Here is a 23,499-nt window from a genome sequence, read left to right as displayed (position 1 = left end):
CTCATTGCACAGTAAAAAGTACTAATTTGTGCAGTTACTGAAAACATGAATAAATCATTGACCTTGTAAAATAAGTCTTTGGCATGTAAAAAGAACCTAGAAATGAATGTAATCACACAAGGCTACCACTCCAGCTTCACCTATATAAAAACAAACTTAGAATTGTACATTGAAACAGCTTTTTTTAAACAAATCACCAAATCCAGCTCACATGACATTCAGATACTTAATTGTTTTAATGCTAGTAACTTTAGAACCACTCAATATGTTTAACATATCTATACACCAGCTCTGGGCGGCCACTGTTCCTATAATGTACAGCCTCCTGACAGGTAAGAAAGCCGAGGTTATTAAATATTGATTTCAATCACAATCTATGCTCTGTGATCTGAGGTGAGCAACACCATAACCTATGAGCCAGTGTCTCATTTTCAAAGTCGTAAACCTTTTCACACGTAAACAGATATTGATGGATACCTGAATTCTCTCAAAAAATAAAACCCCAGTCCTAAGTGTTATATTTTATAAGCATCGAAAAATGGCACTTGTAAATCTCCCTGTAAGAATCCCAAACAAGCCAGGTTTTTTTTTCTCGTTTAAAATGTGTGATTAAGGATGATGGGCTCACAGAATCAGTAGTCATGTTTCAAAGCCCTATCAGAAGCAGATGTTGCCAACAGGCAATGCCTTCTAGAGACACGAGCTATAGTTAGCTCAGTATACTATAACTGGTGAATTTCAGTGTTTTTTTAGACATATTTTTTACCTTATTTCAACACTTACTTATAATATCACTTTAATCTTACTTTCTTTTCAGTGAATTTTTGAGTTTTTTTAACAGAAGGTGAGATCTTATTACTATAGTTAACTATAACATCATTATAAAATGTGGTTTCTTCACTGAATTTTTAGGGCTATTTTTAACATAATGAAGGATCTTATTAACACACCTAACTACAACATTATTTTAACAGTTGTTTTTTCAATTAATTTCTAGGGTTTCTTGATGATATTTGCCAAACAAATCCATAGAGCACAGCATTTGGCCGTGCACAATTGTGGGTTGAAAGCAAGGCCTGGTCAACTCCCCACAGGTGGGTAACCCCTGCAGACTCCCACCCCACGTTTCTGCCATTTATTTTTATAAAGTTGTTTTCTCTGTATTGCATTACTCCTTGGTACTGCGACCAACCATTACATCGATGTTACTGCAGGCCCATGTAATCCTCACCCAGTGAAGCTTGCACAGTCCCCTGGTATGACTCTTGTGGCAGTAACACAGTATTTCACGGGAGGACCATGATGGGTCCAATGGGAGTACCAAGGTACCTCAAAAGAAGGGCAATTTTGCTTGGGCCCCTCGCATGCTCACCATGCTCAGTGTTGTCGTCAATGATGTCAGTTCAGTTGCCATCAGTTTTGTCATCAATAATGTTACAGAGCAGGTCATGAGATGAGTATTGTACTATGTAAGGTCATAAGCAGTGCATGGCGAGAGCAAGTTATAGTTACTTTAGGGCACGAGTTCCAGGTACTTAGCCTAACAATACAGGGAAATTTCATTGGTTTTGTTATTTTAAAATGGTTTTAACCTAACTATCACATCTATTTAACCTTTGTTTTTTTCAGTGGAGGCTTTTAAATTTAATTTAAAGTAAGATATAATTAAAATAAAGTAAAATATCCACAACTGAGTATGGCGTGAAGTTGGGCGCAGGGCCAGGCCCTGCGTCCAACCCCCATGGACATAAATGGTGGACTGTGTGGCTGTGCAATGTAACAATATAAAAGCTATCATTTTAACTAAGGCAGACCTATTCGCTTTGTCAAAGGGTAAGAGGGGTTATTGGCTTTATCAAGTCAGCAAATCAGCATTTATAAAGAAGACCTATTGTTTTTCTCAAAAAGTCACCAATAATTGTAACCAAGTGTATATTTTATAAATTCACACATTGCACTGTTTAACAAAATGTATTGTCTTAATATTTGTAAATAAACATTATTCTAAAAAAAAGCAAGATCTCAGAGTCTTTCTTATAACACTTTTTTGCCCAACGAGATGCAGCCGTATTACCCACCACAAGGGGGCCCTGCACTCCGACTGAAAAGATTAGAACTCCAGCCAGGAGTGCTTGAAAAAACATATGGTAAACTCTCCTTAGGTCATAGATTCAATGGGACTCAAAGCCTGGTGGCTTGGCCATGCAAGCTCCATAGCCAGTACTGATTATGGGTGCCAGTGGGAGCCAGCATTGTTTTTTCTTTTTTTAGCAGTGGGTGCCCACTGCCCACCGAGGGCACCTAAAATATGATATTTGTTTGGGCCATGGGGGGAGCCCCAGTCTCTATTTGGTCCCTGCCAATTCCTCAGGCAAGTGCCAGCACCTTATACTATTGGTTAGTACCCTGGTGCCCACCAAGGGCACCCACAATGTTTCCCTCATTGGGGGCTGCAGGTGAGCCCCAAGGCCTCCCAGCCCCAGCTGACTCCACAGCCATCCCCCATGGCAGGATCGAGCTCCGATTCTTTGCTCCCACCCAGGCATGAGCAGCATTTTTCACTGCCCCAGTCCGGGCAGGAGCAAAGTAGGAATCTTAGGGTCCTGGCAAATGGAATCCCTGGGACACTACTAACGAGTCCTGGGGGATGGGTCCTTGGGGCTGAAATATTCAGGGAGGGGCCACCACGCATTCCCCTCCCCCAATATAATCCGCTGCCCCTAAAGAATGCGGCCTCTGGGGTCTTATGCAGGCTCAGGGGATGCGTGTCTCCTCCCCATAATCAAATTTCCAGCTCCAGGGGTCAGGGTTCACAGAGCCCTCATGTAGGCTCAGGGAGGGGGGCTGCACACCCTCTTCCCTTAATCTATTAGTCCCTGGTACTGCTACAAGGCTTGGGGAGGTGGCCCCAGCTGATATGTTCCGCAGGACCTTATTATGCTCAGAGAGACCACACACTCCCCCTCCCAATATAAAATAAAGCAGCCCCCGTGATGGAGTCCCTGGGGCCAAATGAAGGCTTGGGTGGGAAGCTGCATGTCCCCCTCGCCTAAAGAAAAGTGGAATACACTGGGCCCTGGCCCACCCTAGTGGGGTCATTATGTAAAAATAAATTGCGGCTGCCATCACAATCCTAAAGGAGAACCTCAAAATTGCTGCAATGTTTTCTATTTTTTGTTTTGGGAGAGAGTGGGGTTGAGGGGGTGTCCCCCATGGGCTAGGGGTGCAGGGCATTCCTACAATGCCCCTTATATAATTTCTAAAAAAGGTTTCAGGACACGGACCAAGTACTCAAGTCCTGTAATCGCTGTCGCAATATTTCTTTTCATGCTGCAGTCAGCCAGTCACTCCTATTAAGAAAAGCGTCTTTGAAAATACAAATTGAAGTAAATATTATATCATTCACTGTAGTGAGTTAGAGTGATATTTGTTGCAGAACTCACCATAAAGGAGCATAACATCACCAACAAATGATTTATACTGGGATTATAATCTGGTATTGTACTTTATATATGCTTTTTTTTGTAACACTCAAAACCTAGCATTCACTACAATGGGTGTCAATGAGGTTCATTTCCCTGAGTTTGTAATGGCTGTTGCAACATATAGTTCACGTTGTTGCCAGCCAATCAATGGGGTCCCATTGGCACCCCCGACCACATGCTGCATGTTCACCCTGCCCCCATATATTTTCTTTTATTCATTTTCAGGACGCAGGAATAATTTGCCCTGAGTACTCTAATGGCTGCCAAAAGGTAGTGATCAGGAAGTGAGGAGAAGGCTCTTGTGTGTTATGAGAGAGCGTGCCATGTTTTCGGTATGATGTAGGAGAATGAGCGGCCTCCTGCTGTGCATTTGTAGATGCAGCGTGTGTGTGCTAGTGAGATAGAGGCTGAGCGTAGGTGTCTGGCATGATTCTAGAAGTGTATGCGGCTGTTCAGGTATGCCGGTCCCATGTTGTGAAGGACTTAGTAGATGCTCAAGAGGAGTTTAAACTGGCTGTGTTTGTGAATTGGGAGCCAGTGGATCTCTCTGAGGTGAGGTGAGATGTGGGTGTGGCATGGGAGGTTGAGGATGAATCTTTCTGTGGCATTCTAGATGGTCTGAGGTGTGTGCAGGAGTTGCTTGGAGAATCCGGTGTAGAGTGCATTACCATAGTCGAATTTGCTTGTGATGAGAACTTGCATGACAGTACATCTAGGGCCCAATTCACAAAGGTAAAGTTAGACAAAAGTCTAACTTAATGACTTTCGGTATTCACAAAGGGCATTTACTACTCGTAAAAGACATTTGTGAATACTGAAAATCAAACTTTATGACTTTCTGTGTTCACAAAGGGCATTTGTGAATCGGTCCGCCTATGTTTTGTGGCAGTCACTTGAAGATTTTCCGTACCATTTGCAAGATGTGGAAGCAGGAGGAGCTCACTAGGTTGACTTGTGCCATCATGTTAAGCTTGTCATCCAGGATGATCCCTAGTTATCTGGTGTGGTTGGTGGGTGTTGGTAATGGTCCAAGTAAAAGAGAAAACACCAATAAAGAGCTGAAGCAGAAAGCCAAAAACGGGGTTAAAAGCTAAAGAGCTAAAGCAAACAAGCATTTGCAATGCAATAGGTTTCACATTAATGAAAGTTTGAGCCATTGGCATTGCAAATAATAATGCAACACCAGTAGCTCAAATTTTCAGTAATGAGGGACCTATTGTATTGCAAATGCTTGTCTTTTCTTTTTTCTTTGGCATCACAAGGGCTTGAAAGAGCCAAAAAGGGGTACTACATTCAAAGTTGCTTCAAACAGTTGCCCTGTTGACAGAGGGTGCACTGCGGCTGCATAGCTTCAATACCTCCAAAGCACCGGAAATGACTGATTCAATGCTACTGTGATGACATGTGGTTTTGTGGTAATTGATGTAGAAGCGTTGCGATTTATGAAAATAAAGTGATTTTCTTAGGGGCTGAAAAATGACAGTAGGAGAGACTGTGGTTAGAGGGATGTGATAGTGGGGAACACCGTAAAATGTTTCGGAATCCAACCCACTGTATTCAGAGAGCACCACAGGGATGGAAGTGGGGAAGGGGGGTCGAGCTGACAAGCACCCACCAGGAGCATGCACAGACCAAGAAGTGGGCAGGCGCCCCATTAGCTGACCTCACATCTGACCTTTTCCGTTTGCTGTTCATTACTACAGACATAGAGGATGGAGTGGGTGCCCTATCATGCAGACTGAAAACAAGCCTGTGTGTCTTATACACAGGTCCTTACATACAACACTGCAGGGCCCCCAAAGTAAAAAGGCTGAAAAGCTAGTAAACCAAAAGAAAATGAACCATAACGTGAACTGACAACAACCCGAAGATAAACACTGAGAGTAATCTAAAGAAAAAAGCCATGCACCTTTAAAAATGTAGCCTTAGAGGTGACAGTTTTTGCAGATGGATGGCCTAGCGCAAATCACATGCATTTACTATTTTTGCGAAATGCTGAAACTATTTTGTTTTAAATCTCACCTCTGTGATTCCTACATTGACAGGTACTGCAGGCCACACCGCACTTTGTGTCCATTGAGGAATCTATAAATTAAGAGCAGAATACAGCAGCCTTTTATATACACACGTGTCACCTGTAGGGGCATACAGATGTCAATGGTACTGAAGATTTACAACTACATTTAGGGCCTCATTACGATGTCGGTCGGAAAGGCTCCGAACTGCATTTTGATTTTCCTAAACCGTATCGGAACCCGTGTTTCTGACTGAGTCGGAAACATTTCCGACCGGCTGATTTCGATGGAAAGGTGACCGTTCGGTCATTCCGAATCGGTTCCGACAGGCATTTGAAAATTCAGAGTCGGTTGGAGCCGAATTGTACAGCTCTACGGACCGTGTTTCTGAACGGTGTAGTACAATGCTGGATTCGGACATCGCTTCCGACTCGGACCATCCGACACGTGAAGGCTGTCAGAAACTGACTTTGGAGGCGACCCTTCATCCAGATGCCTATGGTTGGGGGCGTGGGGATACCCAAGGGACCCCCGTCTAGAACTTTGGACAGTGTGACAAGCACTATAGGGGGCCCACCGCAGGGTGCAAGGTCTTCTGAAACCACCCCTTTTTTCAATGGGAGCCCGTGTTGTTTATTGAGGTAAATGGGAGACTTTCCGAACTGTGTTCAGAAGCATCATAATCGGTCAGTCAGAACCTCCGACGATTCACTTGTAACAGATTCCGACAAGGAGTCGGGAGGTTTCGTTTCCGACCGACATCGGTTCAGGCCCTTAGTGTGTACGAAGGGGTGCCTCATGTGAACGTTTGCATGTTGATAATGGTTATTCAGCTGTTTTGAATGCCTGCGAGGATGCGGGGAACTTGCCATTAACCCTTTCACTGCGGCGGCTATTCCGCCGCAGTGCTAAGGGGCGGGGGGGGCACGCGGCGCTCCCGCGCTTGTGACGGAACTGCTCCGTCACGGCCCTCGGGTGAGCTGTGCTTGTGATGGAACGGTTCCGTCACGGCCCCGCCCGCTCAATAGAACGCTCAGCGCAGGGGTGGCGAGCGGGCCATGACGGAACCGTTCCGTCAGCAGCACAGCCCAACTGAGGGGCGTGACGGAACGGTTCCATCACAAGCGTGGGAGGGGTTAAACTGCAGCTTCCTTTCTTCTCACCAACAAGTGGACTGTGGTATTGCAGCCTTACCCTCGCCTTTAATGTTTGTCAGAGCATGGTTTATTTATCAATAGTACCTCAGCAACTGATGCAACTTGTTCATCTAGCTTTTCCAATTAAGGGGCCTCTGAGCAGTGCATGATGGGCACCTTCCGTGGCTTGCTTACAGACCACAGCCTCCTCAGCCACTTGGATCCTTCTCAGATGTACAGCACCCCTACCCCTTCATTAAGCGTAAGAAGACATACAAGCCACATTCACGGCGATCAAATGGTCGGCTGCCTATTAAACAATGTTCTCATTTGTACAAATGCTTCAGCGCCAATAAACTTTAACACAAGATGTGCACGACCACCAACACCCACACACGATGGCCACCAACAATGTGCTGATCAGATACAGGCCATAGTCCTGTTTCAGTAGATTATGCTGCCACTTTTTATTTCAAAACAGAAATTAAAGAAACATGCTGCCTATTAAAGAATGTTCTCATTTGTACAAATGCTTCAGTGCCAATAAACTTTAACACGAGATGTGCAGGTTCACCATCGCCCACACACGATGGCCAATTTATCACCACACCAAAAATGTGCTGATCGGATACAGGCCATACTTTTTCAATAGTTTATGCTGCCACTTTTTAATTTCCAAACAGAAATTAAAGAAAAGTTATAAAAAAAGCACTTTAGAGCATGCAAATCAAATCAAATTAGCTTTATTCGGTTCTTTTGTTTAAAACCATAAAAGCAGGAAATAAAAATACATACATGTATAAATGACTCAACATATCATGCACATGGTAAGAAGGAACCAACTATTAAAAACAGACTAAAATCAATTTGACAATTCAGCTGAAAGAAAAGGTACGTGCAAAATCGAAAAAGAGTAGAGGGTTAGAGGTACAAGGTTCATAGAAACCCTTTTCACCAAGAATTGTTGTTCAATGTCATTTGCCTTAGGGACGGATGGGGTTGGGGGCCGGGATAGAAATCATACAAGTCCCAGATGCAAATGGGGCCATCTCCCTCTTTGGGCTGGGAAGATCGCAGATAGGGGACAATGGTCATACTCTTGAATTTAATTAAAATCAGGTCGCCCGGGATGTCTTTGGGCGACGTACCTAGCCACCCCACCCTCCTGACACTCAGGATTCCACCATCTAAAACAGATGGCAATGGTCTGTTTTGTTTTAGCCGGGAAATGGTTTTGTTTAACAGGTCTTGGTGAGTTTCAAATTTGCTCTGACTAGGTACAGGGACCCCAGAGAGAACAGCCACGTAAGGGGCGGCTTCTGGCGGTACGTTAATCCAGAGTGCGGTCCTGGGAACTCTATGGGGTACAGGTACGGAGTTAAAAGTAATGTTCCGACTTCTTGGATTAGGTATAGACATAAGGGGTTCAAGAGTTTGAGCTTTCGTACTTGTCGTGAGCTTGAGCTTTTCATCGTTGCTGGGGAGAATGGGGTGAATGGGTATAGCAGTTTTTTCAATTGGAGTATAGTTCCTTAGTATTGTATTTTCAATACTGGTCAACCTGTCTCCCAGATCGTTGATTTTTGTGACCAGGGGTGATAAAGCAGATATTAACAGTTGCTCGATCTGGGCCAGTAAGGTCAGTTGAAGTGGTGATACGGAGTCAGGTATTCTGTTCACGGCCTCAGTCGGCAATAATATAGGTGGGTTGGAGGGAGATAATGAGGGGCTAGTGCACATTTTGTCGGCATTAGATGAATTCTCAGTGTCATTGTCTTTTTCCTCAACAGCATCTCTACCCGCTATAGGGGGGGTAGATACGTCCTGGACGTAGTTCGTACCACACAAGGCATTCAGCTCCTCCCAGATAGACATGTTGAGAGGAAATCAGAGAAACAGTACAATGTGGGATCAATAAGAAGAATAAATAAAACAAATCAGTACCTCCTCCTTCATTGAAGCCAAGTGGGGTGGCCCGTCCCGGCCTCCTCATGCCTCTGAGGGCCACAGAGGGCCCGCCCTTTGCCCGGGCTTAGCCCGGCGTCCCGCTCGCGTCCCGCGGAGCGGAGCAGAGCGCAGCTTTGAGGTGCCTCCTGGCGCACTTGTGTCGTCGCGATGCAGCGCCGCTGCTGAGGCTGCCGGGAAATGTAGTCCCGGGGCGGCGGCGCTGTGGGCAGGAAATAATGACTCCTGGCGGTGGCGGCTGCAGTGGGGGCCTCCTCGCCTCCCCCCTTCAAGCAGGTATGTGTCCCCCCGCTCCGCCGAGCAGAGCGCAGCTTTGAGGTGCCTCCTGGCGCACTTGTGTCGTCGCGATGCAGCGCCGCCGCTGAGGCTGCCGGGAAATGTAGTCCCGGGGCGGTGGCGCTGTGGGGAGGAAAGAATGACTCCTGGCGGTGGCGGCTGCAGTGGGGGCCTCCTCGCCTCCCCCCTTCAAGCAGGTATGTGTCCCCCCGCTCCGCGGAGCAGAGCGCAGCTTTGAGGTGCCTCCTGGCGCACTTGTGTCGTCGCGATGCAGCGCCGCCGCTGAGGCTGCCGGGAAATGTAGTCCCGGGGCGGCGGCGCTGTGGGCAGGAAAGAATGACTCCTGGTGGTGGCGGCTGCAGTGGGGGCCTCCTCGCCTCCCCCCTTCAAGCAGGTATGTGGTCCCCCGATCCGCCGAGCAGAGCGCAGCTTTGAGGTGCCTCCTGGCGCACTTGTGTCGTCGCGATGCAGCGCCGCCGCTGAGGCTGCCGGGAAATGTAGTCCCGGGGCGGCGGCGCTGTGGGCAGGAAAGAATGACTCCTGGCGGTGGCGGCTGCAGTGGGGGCCTCCTCGCCTCCCCCCTTCAAGCAGGTATGTGTTAGCGCATGCTCTGAAAGTCAATTTTCCCTGAATACACCAAATGGATAGTAATAAAAAGTCAACCACCACTTTCACTGAATGAAGACCACTGTTGGAAATGAAGATAAAAAATGTAGGTCATATTGGTACGTCAGCATGCTTTATTTAATAGTAAAGCAACATTGGTTGTTATTACATCTGAATGTATAATATTTTCTGCCTGCTTACGTCTCATGTGGCTTTTGCAACTCTAACATATGTATATACATACAAGGAGGCTGTGTCTGCGCTGCTGCAGTTATGAAAGTGTCTAGGGTGACTCTCCTGCGCTACATAGTGCTGTCCTGCCTACCACCGGATAAGTGGAACACTCTGCATGGATGGTATTGGGGGCCACCCACCCTGCCCTTTGAGCAGTGCAGGCTCCTGCACTGCCCACTGTAAACACACACACACTCCAGAACCTCAAAAAAATAAAATACAAAATTGCTTTTTAAAAGAAAGGCTCGCAGACGTGCAGCTGAGGAAAGGGGGCAAATGGGGCTTTGGGGGGCGGCCAACCGGCAGTGAGGCTCACACCCACAGGGTTTTTGGGCCGAGTGGCGCGGCCCGAGCCCAATTGGGCCCGCGTTTGGGCTATGTTTGGGCTGAGAGTGGGGGGTATATAGAAGGCCATTTCGGAAGCCATGTAACCATTTTGGAAGGTGACACTGCTGCCAATTGGTCTGTAGTTAGGGAAAGATTTTGTTAGGGAAAGTTTCGGTGTGTTAGCTGTCAGGTTTTATTGCTTGTTTTAGCGATACCGCTGCAGCATGTCCAGGGACGATCGAGGGTCCAGGGAGCCATGAGGCTCCTGGCTGAAGCCGGCCGCATGGACCTTGTTAGAGGGCCAGTTGAGAGCGTGGCCACCGCGGTATTGGCATGTTCGTGGCCGTGAGGCGGCAGCACAAAAATAAGGCACTGAGGTAAGTCGGGGTGGCTGCAGGGCAAAGGCGGCCCCTGCAAAACGAGTAAACCGAAGGGGGAGCGCTACAAAGCGCCCCCTTTTGGCTTTTATGGAGGGGAAGGGTGGAGCAGTGCGCAACGGAACGCGTAATGAGGGCACTATGGCCTTTGGGGGCTCGGGTGCCACGAAGGGTATTGCCTCTGCATGGGAGCTTCGGGGGCCTGGGCCACCTGGAGGTGCTTATGAGGTGGGAGAAATTGGGAGTTTGGGGGGGAAAGGAGGTGGGCTGGGAAGGCTGCCCCTGAGCGGGAGGAGGGGGGCTGGTGAGGCCCAGTGCCGAGGGCGGGCAGGTGACAGCTCGGGGAGGGTTCTGGGGGGCCACGGGTGCATTTGGGGAGGTGGAGGGGGGGCCCAGGGAGGCAGCGCTTGCAGCGCTGGACATCAGAGGGTGGCTGGACAGGTCCCCCTGGGGGTGAGGGACAAGTGGTCGGTGGAGGGGGGTGGGTGCAGGAGCTTAGGGGGGCGGAGGGGCAACTGGGAAAAGGGGGGAGGCCCCAGCAGGCTGGCAGAGGGGTAAGAGGCCAGTTTCCCTTTTGGAATGGAGCATGGGGAGGAGGAGGGGCTGGGGAGGGTGCAGCAGATTTCCCTGCTGGCCAGGGGGTACTGGGGCAGTAGTGTCGGGGGTGGGCCCGTCAAAAAGGGGGTCACTCGGCAGGGCCTGGGAGAGGCACAGTCAGAGCGGGGTTGAGGTGGGTAGATGAAGGGGGTTCTCTGAGGCACAGCCAAGGGCCGTAGGTATGGGGGGGTATTGGCAGTGGTGCCAGGGGCAGGTAGGGACAGACAGGGACTCTAAGCACGGCATGCCAGACCTTCCATTTGCTTTGCAGGAACAGCATGGGCGGGGCACATACATGGTGGCGAGTTGCATGCGGCTCCTCGCAACCGGGAAGAAGTGAAGGCAGGGTCCAGGGCAGCCAGCTGGAGCACGGCAAGGGACCAGAGTGGTAAAGTTGAGTGGAGGTCTGCATCAGTCACAGCGGGGGGACAGCACAGTGGGGCGCAGGTGCCCACTAGGGCGGCGGTGGCAAGGAACGGACACAAAGGGCAGGCTGCAGCGGGCAGCCCGATGCCTGATCTGGTAATGAAAAATGTGGTGCACGATGAGATGGTTACGAATGGGCGACAGCCCGGAGGGGCAGTAACTTCCAGGGTGGCAGTGACAGAGTACGGGCAGAAGCGGAAGGTTGTTAGAGGAGGCCAGGCACACGTGGGTAACGAGAATAGAGGAGGAGGGGGAATGGGAGGACATCCCACTGGATTTCGTTGAGGGTAGTTAGGACAAAGGGGAGATAGTGGACGAAGAATGGGGGGGCAGTAATTTTGTGCCTAGTCTGTTACAGGAGGCGAGACCGGAAGCGGAGTGTGCTGCGACGGCTCAGAGTTCTCCGCCCTTTGCAACACTAGTTAGGTGGTTGGATCCAGTAAGGACACCGACCTTGATGCCAGGTAAGAAAGAAGGGCGGGGCGGCATGGAAAACACTAAACGGAGGGTGTCCAAATGGACGGATACAAGGTGGAATGAAGAGGACAGCGGGCTCAAACTATGCAAGGATAGGTATGTTAGAGACACTGGGTGGATACTAATGGGCAGAAGATGGTCAAGGAGGCAGGAAAAGGGGGTTGTGGGAACGATGGACGAAATGTCGCAGAAGGACACAGAAGCGGCTAAGTGTACAGGTGACAAAAGCGAAGAGGGGGCTGGTCAGGTGATGGAAGGCAATAAATGCCAGCATTTGTAAAGTGCACAGCTACCTCCAACGGAAGTGTCCAGGCGCTGTCCGTATACCGCTTAGGAACCCTTCCTGGCTTTTCCCTGTGAAATGTCCACTCCTGGGCACCCCAAGGTGAAGCCAGGCATCCCAGCGTTGTTGGGGCCGTTGTGGAGATTAAGAAAGCTATTGCCCAGAGTTGCAGAGTGGGACCCATGATTAGAATAGGCACCGAGGCGAGAATGATCAGGTCCGAGGAAATTGAGCCCAAGACCCACCAAGGCGGGTATTGAACCCTGGTCCCAGACCAGACCTCTGCATCAGGGTCTGCCGCTCTAACCATTTGAGCCACACTGCTGCATAGGGAGTTGCGATCCAAGGAGGGATCAAAAGAAGAGCAGCTGGAGTTATCCCAGCGACCCATGGTACCCATGACTATAGAGAACTGGACGGCAGCCTTTTAATTTTTGCCAGTGTGTACTGTGAGAAGTACCCGGATAGGTCAGTGGCTTTGTTTAAATACATGGATGTAGTTAGGAGGGCACATCTGATGTACGGGGGCTACGCGTGGTCACACAATGATGAAGAATTTTGGGCTTGGCTCGATTGGGACCCGGAGGCAAACCGGGGCAGATCGATTCAAATCTCTACCAGCAGACTATGGAGGCGGTGAAGTTTGGAAAGACAATTTACACAGGCAGCGGTTTGCCGTTGGTATATCCGCCCTTTCAAAACCATCCCACCCGGGTGGAGGATACACACCAAAACCCGCAGGGGGAGGTCTGGGGGCCCGTGGGACAACAACAAGGGCATGTGCGCATGAGACTACGGCAGATTTCGGCATGAGTGCTCAAAATGTGTGGGAAGACACCCCCCTGGTGCAGTGCTTTGGGCCAGGATACGCAGGACAAGGTCACTCCGGGGGGCAAGGGCCGCAGCAGAATACCAGCAGTGGGCAGCAGGGTATGGGAGTCAGAGGAGGTGGGGGGGTGCAGGGCTATATCGGCAAAGGCCCATACACCCATTAAATTAGATTGCTTGGAGGCCTGGCTCGCACATTACCCAAACAAGCAGGACATGCAGCTTCTCAGTGCCGGTTTCGGAGAGGGTTTAGATTGGGTTACGAATGACCAAGGTTAGCTCGATGGGCGGAGAACTTGAAATCAGTGGCAGCTCACAAACCAGTCATTTGGGAGAAAGAGGTGTGGGAAGGGACCATGGAGGGGCCATTTGCAATCAGCCCGATCAGGGCAAAAAAGGAAAGAGGACATTATCGTCTGATCCAACACTTGTCATGGCCATAAGGGGGGGGCAGTAAACGATTTCATTCCTGATTACTCCACGTCAGTATCGTACTCTTCAGTGGACGTAGCCAGGGCACGGGTGGAAAGGGTAGGAAATGGGGCGGAAATGGCAAAATGTGAAATTAAGACTGCTTTCTGGCTCTTGCCAGTACATCCGGAGGACTTCCGGTTGCTGGGCATTCAAGTCAACAGCAACATTTTTGTGGATAAGGCAATACCCATGGAGTGCTCCATATCATGTGCGCTGTTTGAGAAGTTCAGTTCATTCTTGCAGTGGGTTTTCTGTTGGAAAACGAGAAAAGATACGGTGACACACTATCTTGACGACTTCTTCCTGGTGGGCTGGCCTGGTTTAACGGACTGCAGGCTGCAGCTGGACAGTTTCCAGATGTTCAATGGAGACACTAGGTGTCCCTTTGGCACCAGAGAAGAAGCAAGGTCCAAGCACGGTTTTGTCATTTCTGGGGTTTGAGCTGGATTCTGTGGTCATGGAGGCCAGGTTGCAAGAGGATAAAAAGCTGCACATGAGGCTGTTGATCGATGACATGCTGGCTAGAAAGAAAGTGACAGTAAGAATGGTCCAAGTATTGCTGGGGCATTTGAATTTTGCTTGCAGGGTGGTGAGAGCGGGACAGACATTTTGCAGGAGACTGAGCAGGTCAGTGGCGGGCCTCACGCTGCCACACCATCATATGCGTTTGTCAGCAGGGACGAAGGAAGACCTGAGTATGTGGTGCAGGTTTTTGGAGGATTTCAATGGGATACCTATGGCAGCTCCAGAAGATTGGGTTTGGGATGCTCAGATATTCACTGACGCAGCAGGATCAGGAGGTTTCGGTTTGTACTAGCAGAGAAAATGGTGTGCAGAAGAGTGGCCAAATCATTGGAAAAATGGAGGCAGGAGCATTGCTTTCCTTGAATAGTTTCCGCTTGTGGTCATAGTCACCCTCTGGGGGGGCGGAGCCTGGTGCACAAAAAGTCACTTCCAGGGTAGACAACATGGCAATGGTGCAGGTAGTCAACAGGCAGTCCGTGAGGGACGTGCAGGTCTTAAAGCTACTGCGCATATTCATGGTTGGGTTGCTTACAGTATGACATTCAGTTCAGAGCAAAGCACGTACCGGGTGTAGACAATGACATTGCGGATGCTTTGACTCGTTTGCAGTGGGAGCGGTTCCATGGGCTGGCCACGGAGGCGGAAACTCACAAGACACCGGTGCCCGACGGGATGTAGTCCGTAGGGAAAAAGGATGCTGCAACTGGTGGTAGCACTTTCCTCGAGGAAGGCCTATGTGCTCGCGTGGCAGGAATTCCTGCAGGGTGGTGCTAAGAGGAAAAGTAGGATGTGGGCCAGAGAAGAGGACGTCATTTAGTTAATTTTGGACACTTGATTGGAAGAGGTTTGTCGAAGGTTACCATAGTGGAAAAGCTGGCAGGGATATCTTTCATGGGCAACCTGCTGTGGGGTTATCCTCCAATGGAAGGTGAGCTGGGGAAGAGGTTGATAGAGGGTTGGGCCAGGGAGTCGGGTAGAGGACAGCGGGTTAGGTTACCTGTGACTAATCTGCTGTTCGGCAGATTGATAGCAGTGTTGCCGAAGGTGTGCTGCGATTGGCAGGAGGTGATATTGTTTTCAGCGTTAATATCTTGGATTCACGTTGGAGCTTTCCGAATGTCAAAACTGCTGGGAAGGAAAGGTGTCTTAGGGCTGCAACAGAAAGAGGTACAGGAGTACGAAACAGGGAGTGATGCAGTCTCCATCCTCCGGAGGCGCAGGCAGACAGATCAAAGGGGAACAGGGAGGTTTGTGACACTGTGGGCTAGAGAGTATCCTATGACCTGCCCTGTGAGTTGGGGGTGCCTTTTGCAGGGAGGTGCATTAAGGGAGGTGGGACCAGTTTTTTATAGGTCCTCCGGGCAGGTAGTCATGGCAACATAGCTTCTGTGGGTGATGAGCCGGCGTTACAGTTAGCAGGGGAGGTGACTGAGGCTTTTGGCACTCACTCTTTCAGGATTGGGGTGACTTCAGACACGGCTAGCTTGGGGTGGGGTTCAGAGAGGTTGAAGCAGCTTGGACAGCGGTCATCAGATTGTTATAAATGTTTTATCATAGCAGGGATGGGGGAGAAGAACAAGGGCATGTAAAAATGTTCTCACGCATCTGTCTTTTCAGGTGCAGTAGCTGGGCCCGAGTCAGAGGCGATCGCCATTTGGATTCTTTGGCGGAAAGACACAAATGTAACAAAGAAAAAGGAGTACATTCGGGTTTGGACCCGGGATTGTTTAGAGTTAGTTGGCACGGAATGGAGGCATGAATTGGCACAAGCTTTTCCCCCTTTTAAATAAATTGCTGTGCCGTCACATTTTCCCAGATGTACTAGTTCTTCACTTAGGGGAGAATGATTTGGTGGTTTGTAAAGGGCTGTCCCTGTTGAAACAGATGAAGAGGGATTTGAGGGAGATCAAGAGGCAATGGTCTGGGTGCTTTGTAGTTTGGAATGAGTTTATTCCCAGGAGGCATTGGAAAGAGGTTGAGGAGCCGGTGGCCATTGATAAGGCCAGAAGGAAGATCAACAGAGAGATGAGGGTGTTTTGTAGAGAGGCAGGCTTTGGCAGGGTGGACACCCAGAGTTAAATGTGGCGGTGGATTATCCCGAGCACAAGTATTCGGCAAAGCATTTTTTCAGGGATGATGGAGTACATTTGTCTTGCTACGGAATGGAGTTATATTTGATTCAGATAAAGGAAGTTTTAGATTTGGCACTGGACATGAGGCGTTATCCTTGGCAAGGCCTGGGGGGTGTCAGAAATGTCGTAAGGGCTATTTCTGAGTGGCGTTGGTTACTTATTTTTGACCAGTTTGTACTGTTTCATTTTTGGTTGGGGACAGGTAGGTAATGAGGTAAGATAGGTTATACTGAGTTAGAGAAGAGGTTACCGGGTTTAAGGATGAAGTTATTGATCGAGTAGGTCGATCTTTAGATAGGTTGAGAAGCATGTTACAAAGTTTTTTTAAAGGGGCGAAAGTTATTGATTAAGTTGGGGATATTAAATAAATTGCAATTGTGTTTGGGAAAACATTAGGGGTGGGGGGAGGTGCATACATAGATGTATTTTGCATAGTTAGCTATAGTTTTGTAAGGCAAAGGCCAAGGTTTTTTTTTAAAAAATTTTTTTATTGCAGAAACACAGAAAAGTTCACCATACATTGGAGCCCTGCAGCTCACTCATGTTAGAAAGCGTATAACAATTATGTAGTATCACACGGCCATTCAGCCCACACCCCGGAGGTTGGGCGGCAAATATCGGCCCTCCTTAGAAGGCACTTTCACAATAACCTGTTTAAGCCTTCAAGATACTTGAAATTTCTGCTTTTTTCAACTTTTAACCCATAACCCTCCCTCCCCCCCAACTGTACACTTTTAACTCAAACCCGTGCCTGAGTCACGGAAGTGGGCACTTCACACACTTCTGGCGGCCTTCGTGGTAGGTACTCCGAACACTCGTGCATATCGGTTTGTAACTCCCCCTCCCCCCGTCCCCACCACCCCCCAACACGAAGCAATGTTTCACATTTCCTGAGCTCCCCATTCTACTCCTGATCCCCCTATACCCACATCCATGGCTTCGTATTGTCTTCAGTACACTTGTCATATTACATTAGCAGTCTCATCCCTCTCTACTCCCCTAGGCACCTCCCATGGTACCCCTCCCTCCAATCCATGATATTGTCTCCATTTGGCCCACACTCTGCGGAATTTTTTGGGGCAGCCCCTTGCTTTATAGGTTACCCTTTCTGCAGCCATGTAGAGGTCCAAACCCCTCCTCCAGTCCTCAATGTCTGGTGTCTCCGAGGCTCCCCAGTACTTGCCAATATCCCTCTTTGCTACTACCAGTGCTAGCACCAAGAAAATGAGCAGTGGTCGTGGCAAGTCCACCTCGTTTGTCATGCCCAGGAGGGCCAACTTAGGGTCTAGTGATAGTTCCGTCTCCAGAACCTCCGCCAGTTCAGTAAAAATGTGTGTCCAATAGGTACGTATCCTGTCACAAGCCCAAATAGTGTGAAAGAAGTCCCCCTGTTGCTGGTGGCACCGAAGGCATGCCGGGTCATTTATTTTTCCCATTTTAAGGAGCCGTAGTCTATCAAAGTACGTTCTATGAAGCACATTTAGCTGTATGAGGCGTAGCCTCGGTTTGATTGCTACTTCCCGGGGATGCATGAGGACGATCTCCCAGTCCAGATCTTCCATCGCTCCAACCTCTGCTTCCCATATGCCCCTTAACTTGGTCAAGTCGCCCAGCATGTTATTGGTCAGGGTTTTATAAGTGAGGGATACCGCCTGGTTACATATCTGCTCCTGGAGGAGTCTGCCTTCCAGTGGCGCATATTCTGGTATCTCTGCGAGCGTGATGTTTTGGGCCCTCCATGCATGTCTCAGCTGTGTGTATTTAAACATCTGTGTGTGGTGCAGTCCAAACTCTGTCTGGAGTACCTGGAATGGCTTCAGTTCTCCCCGGGAGATCACATCCCCTATGTTTGAAATGCCAATGTCATCCCACCTTTGGAAGCCCCTCAGCTTACAGATTTCTGTTAACCATTGGCAATGCCATAACGGCGTCTGCCTAGTGGGTTTTCCCTCCCACCCCATGCGTTTTGTGGCGTTGGACCAGGCTCTCAGTGTGATTTTTGTCGCCGGCAGGAGCGATTTCCTCATCGAACCACCGTACAGGTAGTATAGTATAGTTTTGGGCGACATCTTGTACCGTTCGAGTGCATATGTCGGGTGGTCCGCCGGTGCGTGGATCCATTCATTTATTGGGGTCAAGTGTTCCGCCCAATAATATGCCTCTAGGTTGGGTAGCGAGATCCCCCCACTATATTGGTGTCGTTGGAGCATCTGTAGGGCTATCCGTGGCTGCTTTCCCAACCGCAGGAAGGAACGAAGATCAGCATGGATCTTCGGTATGGTAGTGTTCGGGAGTGGGTAGTATTCCTTTTGGAGTACATAGAGGAACTTCGGGAGGATGATCATTTTATACATAGCCGCCCGGCCCAGAAGAGTAAGCGGGAATTGTTTCCATCTAGTCATGTCTGCCACCGCCTCCCCCATGATCCGTGCTATGTTTTTACTGAATGAGAGTTTCTCATCTAGGGTAATGTAGATGCCCAGGTACTGGAATCCTACCGTGGTAGTAACCAGTGTTTCCGGCAGGCTCCCCCACACCTCCGTCCCTTGTGGATCATACAGTACCGATTTATGCCAGTTGATCCTGTGACCCGCTCTTGCTCCATATCTGTCTAATTCCTCAAATAACACCGGCACCGTAGTGTCGGGTTGGGTGATGTACAGTAGCACGTCATCGGCATATAGGGATATTTTTTCTTGCACGGCATCTGAGGCTCCTCGCAGGAAGCCACGAATATCCGGGTTCTGCCTTATCTTTGCGGCCAGGATTTCGATCGTCAGTGTAAATAGAAGAGGCGAGAGCGGGCACCCCTGGCGCGTACCCCTTTCAACCCGGAATTCACGAGATAATCTCCCATTCACCCGTACTCGTGCTCTCGGGGCCGTGTATAGGAGTTGTATCCACCCCCGGAATTTTGGGCCAAGGCCAAATTTCTGCAACGCCGCCATAAGGTAGGGCCAGTGCACCGCGTCAAACGCCTTTTCTGCATCGAGGGAGAGGAACCAGTGGGGTTCACACCTACCCCGGACCTCTTGCAGCCAGTTGTGCGTTCGCCTAAGGTTTAGCTTGGTTGCTCTGTCCGGCAGGAATCCCGATTGATCCATATGTATTAGGTGTGGGATTACTGTTCGTAGGCGATGCGCTAAGATGGTCGCTATGATCTTCACCTCCATATTAAGGAGAGAAATGGGGCGATATGAGGAGCAGTCCTCTCTTGGTTTGCCCTCCTTATAAATCGGTACTATGGTGTCTAGTGCGAGGTCAGGTGGAAGGGCCCCCTCCTGGTATGCTTCGGTGAAGAGGACTTTAAGGTGCCGCGTCAAAAGATCAGTTGCTCGTTTAAAGAATTCCGCAGGGAACCCGTTCGGTCCCGGCGTCTTACCCGTTTTCAGTTTGGTTATAGCGTCTGATAGCTCGTCTGCCGTGATATCTGTTTCCAACACCGAGCATACATCGGAGGACAATACCGGTACCTCCGTCGTTTCCATATATTGCAGCACCATGTCCACATCCCCTAGGTCTCTGGCCGCATAGAAGTGTTCGTAATGGGACGCGAAAGCCTCCGCTATCCCCTCGTCATTGCGCACTATGTCCCCCTCTGCTGGCTTGATGCATTCCACCCACCTAGCCATCCTTTCCTTCTTACTCAGCCATGCCAGTAGCCTACCTGATTTATCTCCGACATCGTATAAACGATGGAGAGTTGCCAGGGACTGTGTCCGTGCCTCATTGGAGACCACCCCTCTATACTCCTTTTGAGTGTCTAACAGTCGTCTCAGAGTTACCGCGTCCTTGTGCTGTAGATATTTCTCTTCCAAATTCAAGATTGTGGTTTCCAGGTCTGCCACCTCTGCAAGCTGTTTCCGATGCTCCTCCCCCAACCTCCTCTGTATTCTATCTTGTAGAACCGGCTTCATCGCCTCCCAAAAGGTAGTCCCTGAAGCGACTGATCCTTCATTCTCAGCTACATACACCTTAATGTCTGCCCTGATGCCGCGTGCAATCTCCGGTTTCTGGAGCTCCCAAGCCGCCAGACGCCATTCCGCGCCTCTCCCCTTCCGCACCCCTCCCACCTTTGCATACAGGGGCGAGTGGTCCGAAATTCCCCTCGCTTTGTATTCTGCTACGTCATCTGCGGTTAGGTATTGCCTCGCTATGAATATATAGTCTAGCCTAGAAAAGACCCTATGTGCCCCTGAGTAGAATGAATATGCGGTCTGTGTAGGGTGTCGCCACCGCCATATGTCAGTGAGTCCTATTGTGGCCATCTGCTGTGACAATGCTGTCCATGTGCCTCCTCTACGTACCTGCCCAGTGCGGTCTTGCTCTTCAGACATTACATCGGTAAAATCTCCTCCCACTATTTGTATCGTGTCTGCTGTATCTAAAAGAATGGACGCGACTGCCTTGAGCGTACGTGCTTGGAGTTTCGGTGGTGCATAAACCGAGATTATAGTGTACCTAAGTCTCCTCCACGTCCCCTGCACTCCCACATAAGTTCCTTGAGGGTCACTCCATGTACGTGTAGTACAGAACGGGGATGACATTTTGAGGAGTATCGCTACCCCTCTAGAATCCGACGTGTATCCTGCATGTGCCAGGACCTCATACCGCCCCCTCGCTATGAATGCACAGTTATTCCCCCGCAGGTGTGTCTCTTGCAATAGAATTATGTCCGGTGCTATTCTCTTAAGATAGGCCGTTACCAGTCCCCGTTTAATTTTAGAACCCAGGCCATTTACGTTCCATGTTAGGATGGTGACTCCCCTGTCTTCCTGTTGTGGTGTATCTAGTGTATCTGCCATTGCGAAGATTGATCCTTATCTGCCAGTGGTGTCCGTGTTGGATGTAGGAAACGGTGTGTCAAAGTGTATGAATGTAGTGTCCCCCCCCTTGTGCCCCAACAAACTTGAGAATCCCTCCCCCCCACCCCACCTCCCTCCCCTTCCAGGTGTGTCCTTGACATGGACATAGCTTTCAGAAGGAGTAGGCCTGTCGCCCACCCACTAAGCCCTCCCTAACAAATCCCCAACAACCTTACAAATGTGTCAAACACAACACAATAAAGGGGGTGTGCCAACTTGCGTGCTTTCCTGTAGCGGGCTGCCACTCCACTTCTTCCAATCCTCCCAATTACGGGTCTGTTCTCTTTTCCCCAGTGTCTCTAAGCTGATGGTACCTTGAGCGTCATAATCCCTCTCCCGTTAGGATTTGGAGTCTTGAGATTCAGATTCCGGCGCACTGTGTTGTCCCGATCGGTCCTGTTCCAACACCCTGATTTCTTGTACCAACGGATGATCTGATTGTCTTTCGTCGTCTTCTCCCTCCCCACCCGATGTGGGACTGTCGAGTGTGTCCTCTTCGTCTCCTTCGGATCGCGCCGTGGTGCGTAGCACTGCATATCTCGAACCCGGTGCTGCTGCGCCTCCCGGAGAGGCAGAACGCCCCTTCCTTGCCGTCGCGGCCTCTGTATGGCGTCGCTGGCGTTTGCCTCCTAGCTCGTCTAGATTTCAGTCTCTGAGGCTTCGGAAGTTCCCAGCGGGTCGTGTTTTTCAGTGACCTATCTAGCACCTCACGTCTTGCAATCTCTCTACTGTTTAGGATTGGACGTTCTTCCAACCATTGCCACGCGTCTTCCGGGTGTGTAAAAAAGAGTGTCTGTTCATTGAATAGCACCTTAAGTTTCGCAGGGAACAGTAGCATGTACGAAATTTTCAAGTCTCTGAGTTTGGCCTTCACCGAGTCGAAGGATCGCCTCTGCTTTTGCACCTCTTGGCTGTAGTCCGGAAAGATCATGATGTGCGAGTTTTCTATCCGGATCTCACCCAACTTCCTCGCCTCTTTCAGTATCAAGTCTCTGTCTGCAAAGTTAAAAAAGCGTGCAATAACCGGACGCGGTCGTGCCCCCTCCGGCGGTTTCGCAAGGAGTGCTCTGTGCGCCCTCTCTATTATGAAACATGGCGAAAATTGTGCTAGTGGAAATGTTTCTCGCAACCACGCCTGCAGGAAGGACACCATGTCGTTCTTTTCAAGTCCTTCCCTAAATCCCACAAAGCGCAGATTGTTGCGCCGAGCTCTATTTTCGGCGTCATCCACTTTCCAGGCGAGCTGGCGATGCGATGCTTGTAGCTCCGCCATGTCCTTCCGCAATATCGTGATAGTGTCTTCGGCTTCCCCCATTCGTGTGTGCGCCGAGGTGACCCTGTCAGAGAGATTACGAAAGTCTTGTCGTAAGAGTGTCACTTCCGAACCCACCTCACCTATTTTGACCTCTAATGCCGCTCTGGACTCCTGGATGTCTGTACGGGAGGCCTGGATTGCCGCCATTAGCTGATCGGCGTCAGAACCCATGTTAGGGGCTGTTGAGAGGTTATCCGCCGCCTGGCGTGGCGCAGCAAAGTTGTCCATTGGGCCCTGTTTAGGTCCTTTTGGCGGGATGTCCTTTTTTCCCATGGCTTTCCCGGGTGGTCGCTGGCCGGGTGTTCCAATGGCAGGTTGTTTCTCACCACTCGGACGTCAGGTGGGGCTTCAGGGTGGTCTCTCGTTGCGTCCGATGGTAGGGCCCTCTCTTCAGCCCTTTGCCACCTCGGGGTCCCCAGGCGTCCCTGTTCCACCCCGTTCCGGCAGAGGCACCGTCCGTGTCTCCCGACCTCCAAAAAGTTTACCGGCTCGGCCCGGACAGCAGTCTTCGGCAGGTGCGTCTCCTGTCCCCCTGCCAACCGGTCACGGACACTCCAGATCTCTCCTCCTCTCCCGGTCGCACACCCTCCACCGTCTCTCTCGAGGTTTCGTGCCCCTTTTTCATTGCGTAGCCGGTGTGCGATAATATATTTCAGCGTCCGCTTCCGGTGCTCCGACCTGTGATGGCGGTGTTTCTGGCTCGTTGCTGTTCGTATCGCCTGTAGGTGTCTACCAGCCTGGCTACCGCCGCCAAGGGAGCCCCAGCATGTGCCCCTTTATGCCTTGCGGTTCCCACGCCTCTCAGAGCGTGTCGTAATCTTCGCGTCCCCCAGGCGAAGTCGGGTGAGCTGCTGTGATATCCTTCGTGTAGGGGGGGGGGAGTTCCAGGGCCCTCCCGGGTGTCCCCGCGCGTCTCTTCCAGCTCGTTGCGTGGGCCCCCTGTGGAGGAGCTGGTATTGGGTCGTAGTTGTATCTCCCACCTATTGCGTTGTGGTCCGGGGGGACGGGTCCGGACCTTCTGGGTGTCCCTACCGGGGGGGACAGATGCTTGTCCCCAGCCCACGCGCTTGCCGCCCCATTTCCTCCGGACTCACCGCCACCTCTGCTGGTGCTCTGCTGCCGGGGATCAGGATTGTCGGCCGTGGTCTCGTACGGG

General features: G+C 50.3%; 1 long non-coding RNA gene across 7 annotated transcripts in view; it reads right to left on the bottom strand.

Annotated features, from left to right (window-relative positions):
- LOC144771561 (uncharacterized) overlaps nucleotides 1-23,499 on the bottom strand; it is a 229,427-nt gene that overhangs the window by 71,023 nt on the left and 134,905 nt on the right. For all 7 annotated transcript variants that reach the window (XR_013599344.1, XR_013599346.1, XR_013599347.1 and 4 more), the window contains one exon: nucleotides 5,508-5,570. This is a non-coding gene — a long non-coding RNA (uncharacterized LOC144771561). The remainder of the gene's footprint in view (nucleotides 1-5,507; nucleotides 5,571-23,499) is intronic.

The sequence above is a fragment of the Lissotriton helveticus genome, chromosome 8 (assembly GCF_964261635.1).
Source record: "Lissotriton helveticus chromosome 8, aLisHel1.1, whole genome shotgun sequence".
Lineage (NCBI taxonomy): Eukaryota > Metazoa > Chordata > Amphibia > Caudata > Salamandridae > Lissotriton > Lissotriton helveticus.
The sequence above is the reverse complement of the archived record's forward strand: the minus strand, read 5'-3'. Positions and strand labels throughout refer to the sequence as shown.